We start from the raw sequence: 7,804 nt of genomic DNA, 5'->3' as shown, positions 1-7,804 counted from the left end.
GTACAAGCTAATTAACGAGTAGAAAGGGAAGAAGAACCGGCCCTTAAGACTAGCTAACCGGACTCAAAGTCGTCTCTTAGGACTTGGAGGTGGAACTCTCGAGCTTGGTGAATGCGGATGGAGCGGAACTTCGGCGGAGTAATGGGAGGATTATACAAGCTCTCAAGGTGTGAGGAACTCTAATACATGGAAAATTGAATACTGAAATGAGTGCTAATCACTCTTACTTATACATCAAGCTCGGGGATAAAATCGTAAATACACAAGTTACATTATTTATGCATTTTTCCTAAGATACGCCCCACGTGGGCAGGCAGGCGCCCCGTGTGTTTGCCCATTCTGTTGACAATTTCCTGCATGAGGATCAGATTCAAGCCTGATGTCACGAACACACCCCGTGTGGACAGGCAGACGCCCCACGTGTTTGCCTATTCCGTTGATAATTGACTGTGTGTGGATCAGATTCAGACTGTTTGTCATAACCACGCCCCGCGTATGTTGGAGTACGCCCCGCATGGTTGAGCCTCTAGAGTTTAATCGCTTGAATCATGTCTTTGGTGCCCCGCGTGGCTCGGAGCATGCCCCGCGTACCTGAGCTCCTGTACGCCCCGCGTATTAGTAGAGATGCCCCGCGTGTGTCGGTGGATTTTACTCCTTTGCTTGTACCTGCGAAATACAATTCTCAACAGCCGAGTTAGTTTGACGCTTATTTTTTCGCAATTAACTGAAAACAAAGGAAATTGATCAAAAGCATAAAATTTATTTTTATTTTGTTATTTTATTAAAAACACATTATTTTTGTAATTAAACTCACTTATTTAGCCCATAATTAAAACATAATTCATGCTAAAAGATAGAGACAAAATGCCACTATCAACCTCCTCGGACTTTAAAGTTTTACTTGTCCTCAAGTAAAAGAAATCGAAAGACAAGGGATTGAGAAGAAACAAACTTCCGGTTGGTTTTACCAAGTGCGTGATTTCGAAGCTAAAGTTTTACGAAAAGTTTCTGGCAAGTACTTACGCAAGCGAATGAGTGACCAAAACTTATTAGGAACCTCCATGATCAAACTTAATAGGCAATATTAACGGGGATCGATTATCTTTTGAGAACCCAATTGTACCTCACCAAAGGATTTCACTCTTACGCTCAAATTTTGGTGGGTCGGTGTTTTTGCGCTCTCCTTTGTACTTACTCGAAGTCACTTTGAGTTTGCATTTTCATCCGGGTTTTTACTCCTATGTTATGGTTTAGGCAATATTAAAAATGAACCCGGAGGGGGGTTGTAATGTGAGTGGCTTTTTTAGTGGTTAATTTTTAGAAACTCGAGTCCAAATACCATTTTGATGATCGCATCGCTTTTTCATTTTGGCTTTAGCAAGCTTGTAAAATAAAACTTGAAATTGCTTGGGTAGAGCTTGAGAATGCCTTTTTGCTCTTTATTTTTATTATTATATATATATTTTCTTTTGAGAGCGTCACAAAAACGATTTCGAAGACTTATTGTGCTTACTTGTTAAGGCCTTGGTTTGTTTCGGGTAATTCCGATGTGATTGATTTTATTGGTATTTGAATAAGAGGAAAAAGGGTTAAATGTTAAAAAGGTGTTAGAAAAGAAGTCAGTTAATAGGATCGAGGGGGCTTCCTAAAGGTTAATGAAAACGAGAAAAATAATTAAGAGAGGAATTAGCCTAAATGGGTCCGTTTTATCATCTATTGCCCTTCTTACCAAAATAAGTGTACTTAACCCGGTATTAGATGCAAACTCTATGAGTTGAGTGAAGTCAAAGCTCTCGAAATGTTGTGAAAGAAGTAGAGTTCTCATACGAACTCTTTTAGGCTCAAAAAGATACCTCACATGAATTTCGGATTAAATTGTGTACTTTCAAGTTCTCGTAAAATTTTCAAAAATCCCGTTTTTATTGCCTTTTTAAATTTCATTATAGAGATAACTTGTGGGTTAGGACTCAATGCTTTTGTTTAGTACGATCCTTGGCTTTGCATAAATTCCATAACTTCAAAATCAAGACTTAAATTTCTTAATTAAACCGATCCTTTATGTTTCGATGTATTTACCTTTGACGACAAATAACGGAACCTTTAATTATTGCCCGTAGAAGGTAGTGTGTTGGGTAATTTATGAGCCAATAAATGAGTTTAATTATTTTTGTTTATTTTATTATTATTTTTGTTTTTGTTAGTGCAAAACAAACTGTAAGTGCGGGGTTGCACGGCCCTCTACGGGATTAAAATGATGTGTATTCCAAAGACGTCGCAAAAGAAATGAAAACAAAAACAAAATGAAAAATGAAGATGGGGCCTTACAGGCCTGCTCTTATGCGAGGCGTACCCAAGGGGGCGCTCCGCGTAAGAGATGTATTTTTTGTGATTGTTGGGCAGAGACTCGGATACGCAGGGCGTAGACAGGGGTACGCTCCGCGTACGAGGTGTAAAAATGGGGAATTACGGTCAGTGGCTTAGGTACGCGGGGCGTGCCTAGAGGGGCGCTCCGCGTGATCCGAGTTTTTGACCAATATGTAAAACAGAAGGTGGTTCACGCGGGGCTGGCCGAAAGAGGCGCTCTGCGTGAACCTTATTTTTGGTTTGAAATGAGCAAAAACTTGAAACAAGATGCACACGAAGAGAAATAACTGGAAAAACGTATATGATACATATAGACAAAAGGTTTGGAGAATGCAAACCGGTGCTATGTTTATAGTCGGAGTAGCTCGACTTTTGTGCGTGCGTGCTTATGGAGTCCGGAGATGCGTGGTTTCGCCATGTTGTGGAAGAGCTCCGCCTCGGTATATTTTCAATCGGTGGCAGTTTACCCGTTGGATTGTGTTGTTAGGATGGTGGATTGCTACCGCTCCGGATGGGTGTGCATTGACGATCGTGTATGGCCCCGACCATCGACTTTTCAATTTTCCAGGGAACAAACGAAGACGGAAGTTATATAAGAGAACTTGGTCCCCCTTGTTGAACTCCCGAACTTGCACATGTTTATCATGCCATTTTTTCGTACGCTCTTTGTAAAGTTTGGCATTTTCATATGACCTCTGACGAAGTTCATCGAGGGCATTGAGTTGAAGGAGACGATGTTCCCCTGTAAACTGCACATCAAAATTTAGAAATTTAAGAGCCCAATAGGCCTTATGCTCTAATTCCACCGGCAAGTGACAAGATTTCCCGAAAACCAATCGATAAGGTGACATTCCAATAGGCATTTTAAACGCCGTGCGGTAGGCCCAAAGAGCGTCATCGAGCTTTAGGCTTCAATATTTCCTAGAGGTGCTAACCGTTTTTTCCAAAATGCGTTTTTTCCAAAATGCGTCATCGAGCTTTAGGCTTCAATATTTCCTAGAGGTGCTAACCGTATTTATGTAAGAGTTGATCAAATTGATGGTTGCAAAAGTGGGAACCCCCATCACTAATAATAGACCGAGGGGTCCCGAACCGAGTAAAAATGTTTGTCTTAATGAATTTTCCCACCACCTTATAATCATTGGAGGGCAAGGCAACGACTTCCACCTATTTAGAGACATAGTCAACGACCACTAAAATGTAGGCGTTGTTATGCGACCTAGGGAAAGGTCTCATGAAGTCTATCCCCCAAACATCGAAGAGTTCACAAACTAGGATTCCTTGTTGGAGCATTTCATTTTTACGGGAGATGTTCCCGCTCCATTGACAAGCGTCACATGACTTGACGAAGTCTTGGGAATCTTTGGACATGGTGGGCCAATAAAAGTCGCATTGCAAGACTTTTTCCATAGTTCGACTTGGGCCAAAATGGCCCCCCCGGCTTTTGGGTGTGGCACATGTGTAATACATGGTTTACCTCTTCCTCCGGTATGCACCTACGAATAATATTGTCAGCACAAGATTTGAACAAAAAAAAGGTCTTCCCAAAAATAATTCTTAGCATCGTGAAAGAACTTCTTACGTTGCTCGTAAGTAAGGTGTGGGGGAAGAACATTACCGACCTTGTAGTTTTCCATGTCGGCATACCAAGGTAGAGGGGTTACCGCGTAAAGTGTCTCATCGGGAAAGGTCTCCTTGATCTCCACAAGTTCCGGAGATTCGGTTTTCTCGTTTTGCAAACGGGAAAGGTGGTCGGCCACGACATTCTCCACTCCTTTTTTAATTCAATGTCGAATTCTTGGAGGAGGAGGATCCATCATATCAACCGAGGTTTGGCATCTTGCTTGGTCATTAAGTACTTAAGAGCTGCATGGTCAGTGTATACGATAATTTTTTATAACACAAGATAGGATCTAAATTTATCAAAAGCAAAAACTACCACAAGCGTCTCTTTCTCCGTGATTGAATAGTTTTGTTGGGCCTCGTTGAGAGTTTTACTTGCATAGAAAATTGGGCGGAAAAGTTTATCCACCCGTTGGCCCAAACAAGCACCAACTGCCAAATCACTAGCATCGCACATTAGTTCAAAGGGGAGATCCCAATTGGGTTTCACCATGATGGGCGCGTTAATTAGTTTTTCTTTAAGCGTATTAAATGCAATTACACACTCGGAAGAAAAATTAAATTCCGCATCCTTTAGGAGGAGTTGGGTCAAGGGGGTTGCTATTTTAGAAAAATGCCTAATGAATCTCCTATAGAAACCCGCGTGACCTAAGAAACTCTGGATCCCTTTTACATTGATAGGTGGAGGCAATTTCTCAATCACCTCAATCTTGGCCGGATCGACCGCGATTCCCTCCCCGGACACTTTGTGTCCTAACACGATACAATCTTGAACCATAAATTGACACTTTTTCCAACTAAGAGCGAGATTAGTGTCCTCGCATCGTTGAAGGACCTTATCCAGATTGTTTAAGCAATTTCCAAAGGACAACCCAAAAACCGAAAAATCATCCATGAAGACCTCCATGAAGTCCTCAATCATTTCGGAGAATATAGCCGTCATGCAACGTTGAAAGGTGGCGGGGGCATTACAAAGCCCAAACAACATCCGTCTATATGCAAACGTCCCATAAGGACAAGTGAATGTTGTTTTTTCTTGATCCGAAGGATCAACGGGGATTTGCATATAGCTGGATAGGTGTTAAGCCCAAAATATACCTAAAATATCATCAATAATTACATCAATATTGCTATGAATTTGTGCTGTTTATATCTGTTTAGAATACTTTTACTCTCGAATATGTTTCTTTCATTCAAGGTACATAAATATTTGGTAACATCCAAATAGGAGTGAAAAAGGATCAAAAATAGAAGAAAAACACTACAAAAGGAGTCGAAGACGACGAAAATTAATAACGCCAAATCGAGGACGAGAACGAAAGCCAAAGATGCGGAAAAGTTCCGTGCTGCGACCGCGGCCCCCCCAATTCTCGGTCGCGACACGCTCCCTTCAGCTCCTCCTTCCCTTCGTTCGAAGACCAAAATGATGCTCCCCCATTCTCAGCCGAGAATTAAATATTTTCGGTAAGAGCAGAAATCTGTAGAAGCCAAATTGCACAATTTCGTTTTCGACGAAACGCGTTCGTTCGGGTGGATAAAGACGTCCTTTCACAACGGATACGATCCTTCACAACGGACGCGACGCTTCAATCAAGACTCTTCAACATCTATAAATAAAGAGTTGATGAAGAGTTGAAGAGATGTAGAAGAAAGAGATTAGTATAGAATTTATGCAGAAATTCCAAGTCAAGTGATTCAGAATTTAGATTTCATTTTCTGTTCAAAACAATATGATGTACACACATTGCTTATTCAAGAATAACAAATTCAGTACCGTTTAGACATTGTTCCAATTTAGTTTACATTTTGGTAGTAGACAGACCCCGTCTCTATTACGAAGATTCAACGAGAAGATTGAGTAGAGGATCCGCCCCTGAGCCTGACAAACTCTAACGAAACCCAAGGAAAGGATTGACAACCCGTTCACTTGCAAGTCATCGAATGTTTTCATGCTCCGTGTTCTCTGTAAACTTGTATCAATTTATATTTCATCTAATAAAGTCCGTTCTATTCGATAGATTTTTATGCAGCACTTTGGTAAAGGATCCGAAGTGGATTGATGCTGGTGTTTTCATTAAAACGTAGTTTAATTCAAAATCTTTACAAGGAAACTTTGTTGAACACTTAGACAAATTATTATCTCGGTAGAGTTTTAATTTGGTTAAGGAAGCAATCTAAACCAGTTAGGAGGATTGTTGCGTTCAAAGCCTAAAAATTAGAGGTTCCGTCATTTATTTCATCTTTATAATTCATACAAAGTTTAAAGTTGTTTTCTTTTCTTAATGCAAACAAATACATTTGTGTACTTTTCTAAAAAAGTACTAAGCGTTCCTGTCTTGCAAATTCATTCTTAAATCAGAATATTTTCTAACATTTTCGTACTCTAATCTAATTCTCATTCTAGCAATTTCAAAACCAAAACCGATTTAACGATTTTCCTTACTATTAATCTTATAAGTAATTTTAACCGATTCAAAATAAGTTTTTGTTAAAAAACGTTCCCTGTGGGATCGATATCTTTTATTACTACAAGCGTATACCGTGCACTTGCGGAAATCGCTCAACAAGTTTTTGGCGCCGTTGCCGGGGAACGCCAAAATTTTTGACAAAAATTTAGATTTTTCATATTTTATTTCGAATCTAGGTTTATTTATACTTATTCAAACTTTTATATTTTATTTATTTTTAGTTACTAACATATTTATTTTTCAAATTCTGTTTTGTAGGTAGTTTCGGTTCGTGCGAAATTTCAGGTTCATGCGCAGTTCTCGAAGTTCAGGCACGTCACCAGATCCTATTGACCCAGAAATTGAAAGAACTCTTAAAAAGAATAAGAAATAAAAGAAAAACAAAAACAAAACTCCAATAAAAACTAGAATTACCGAGCCAGAAGTTATGGCCACACTTATGGATTACGCTAGGCCAGGAGTGGCCGGTGTAACGAACAGTATAGTTAGACCCCAAATTAATGCAAATCAATTTGAAATTAAGCCAGCATTGCTTAATATGTTACAAAATAACGTAACATTTTATGGGTTACCTAACGAAAGTCCTAACACCCATTTGACAAATTTCTTAGAAATTTGTGACACTTTTAAAATACCAAATGTGACTGCAGAAGCAATCAATCTTCGCCTTTTTCCTTTTACTTTGAAGGATCGAGCCAAAGAATGGTTGACTTCTATGCCAGCCGCAACATTTGAGACTTGGGAGCAATTAGCCCAAGCATTTTTATCAAAAAATTTTCCTTTAGCAAAAACCGCAAGAGTCATTAAAGAGTTAACATTTTTTTCTCAAAATGATAATGAAACTCTTTATGAGGCTTGGGAACGTTTTAAAGAACTTCAACGTTTATGCCCGCACCACCAATTGCCCGCTGAACTTTTAATGCAAACATTTTATAATGGACTAAATCCTACAACTAGAGGTTCATTGGACGTTATGTCTGGCGGGTTATTCATGAAGAAAACATCTGCCCAAGCAAGAGAACTTTTGGAGGAAATGGCGATTAACAGCAGTATGTGGCCCGCGGAACGTGGACACGTACCAATAGCGAAACCATCATCCTCAACTACGTCATCAGTTAAAGGTATAGTGAATCTTGATCCAGTTGCGATGTTGCAAGCCCAGTTTTCTGCCTTATCGCACAAAATTGATAGGTTTATGGCACCGTGTGATCCTAATGGTAAGCCAATCCAAACGGATGTGGATTATGAAGGTATGAGCGAAATTGAACAGGTAAACTTTGTCCAAGGGCAAAACCAACCTAATAACCCTTACTCCAATACATATAATCCTGGATGGAGAAATCATCCTA

The 7,804-nt window shown here is 39.7% G+C and overlaps 1 non-coding gene across 1 annotated transcript; it reads right to left on the bottom strand.

The window, feature by feature from the left end:
- Window positions 1-7,251: 7,251 nt before the first annotated feature.
- On the bottom strand, window positions 7,252-7,358 carry LOC136207611 (small nucleolar RNA R71). Its single transcript, XR_010676743.1, has one exon. It is a non-coding gene; the product is annotated as a small nucleolar RNA R71 (small nucleolar RNA).
- Window positions 7,359-7,804: the final 446 nt, after the last annotated feature.

The sequence above is a fragment of the Euphorbia lathyris genome, chromosome 9 (assembly GCF_963576675.1).
Source record: "Euphorbia lathyris chromosome 9, ddEupLath1.1, whole genome shotgun sequence".
Classification (NCBI taxonomy): Eukaryota; Viridiplantae; Streptophyta; class Magnoliopsida; order Malpighiales; family Euphorbiaceae; genus Euphorbia; species Euphorbia lathyris.
The sequence above is the reverse complement of the archived record's forward strand: the minus strand, read 5'-3'. Positions and strand labels throughout refer to the sequence as shown.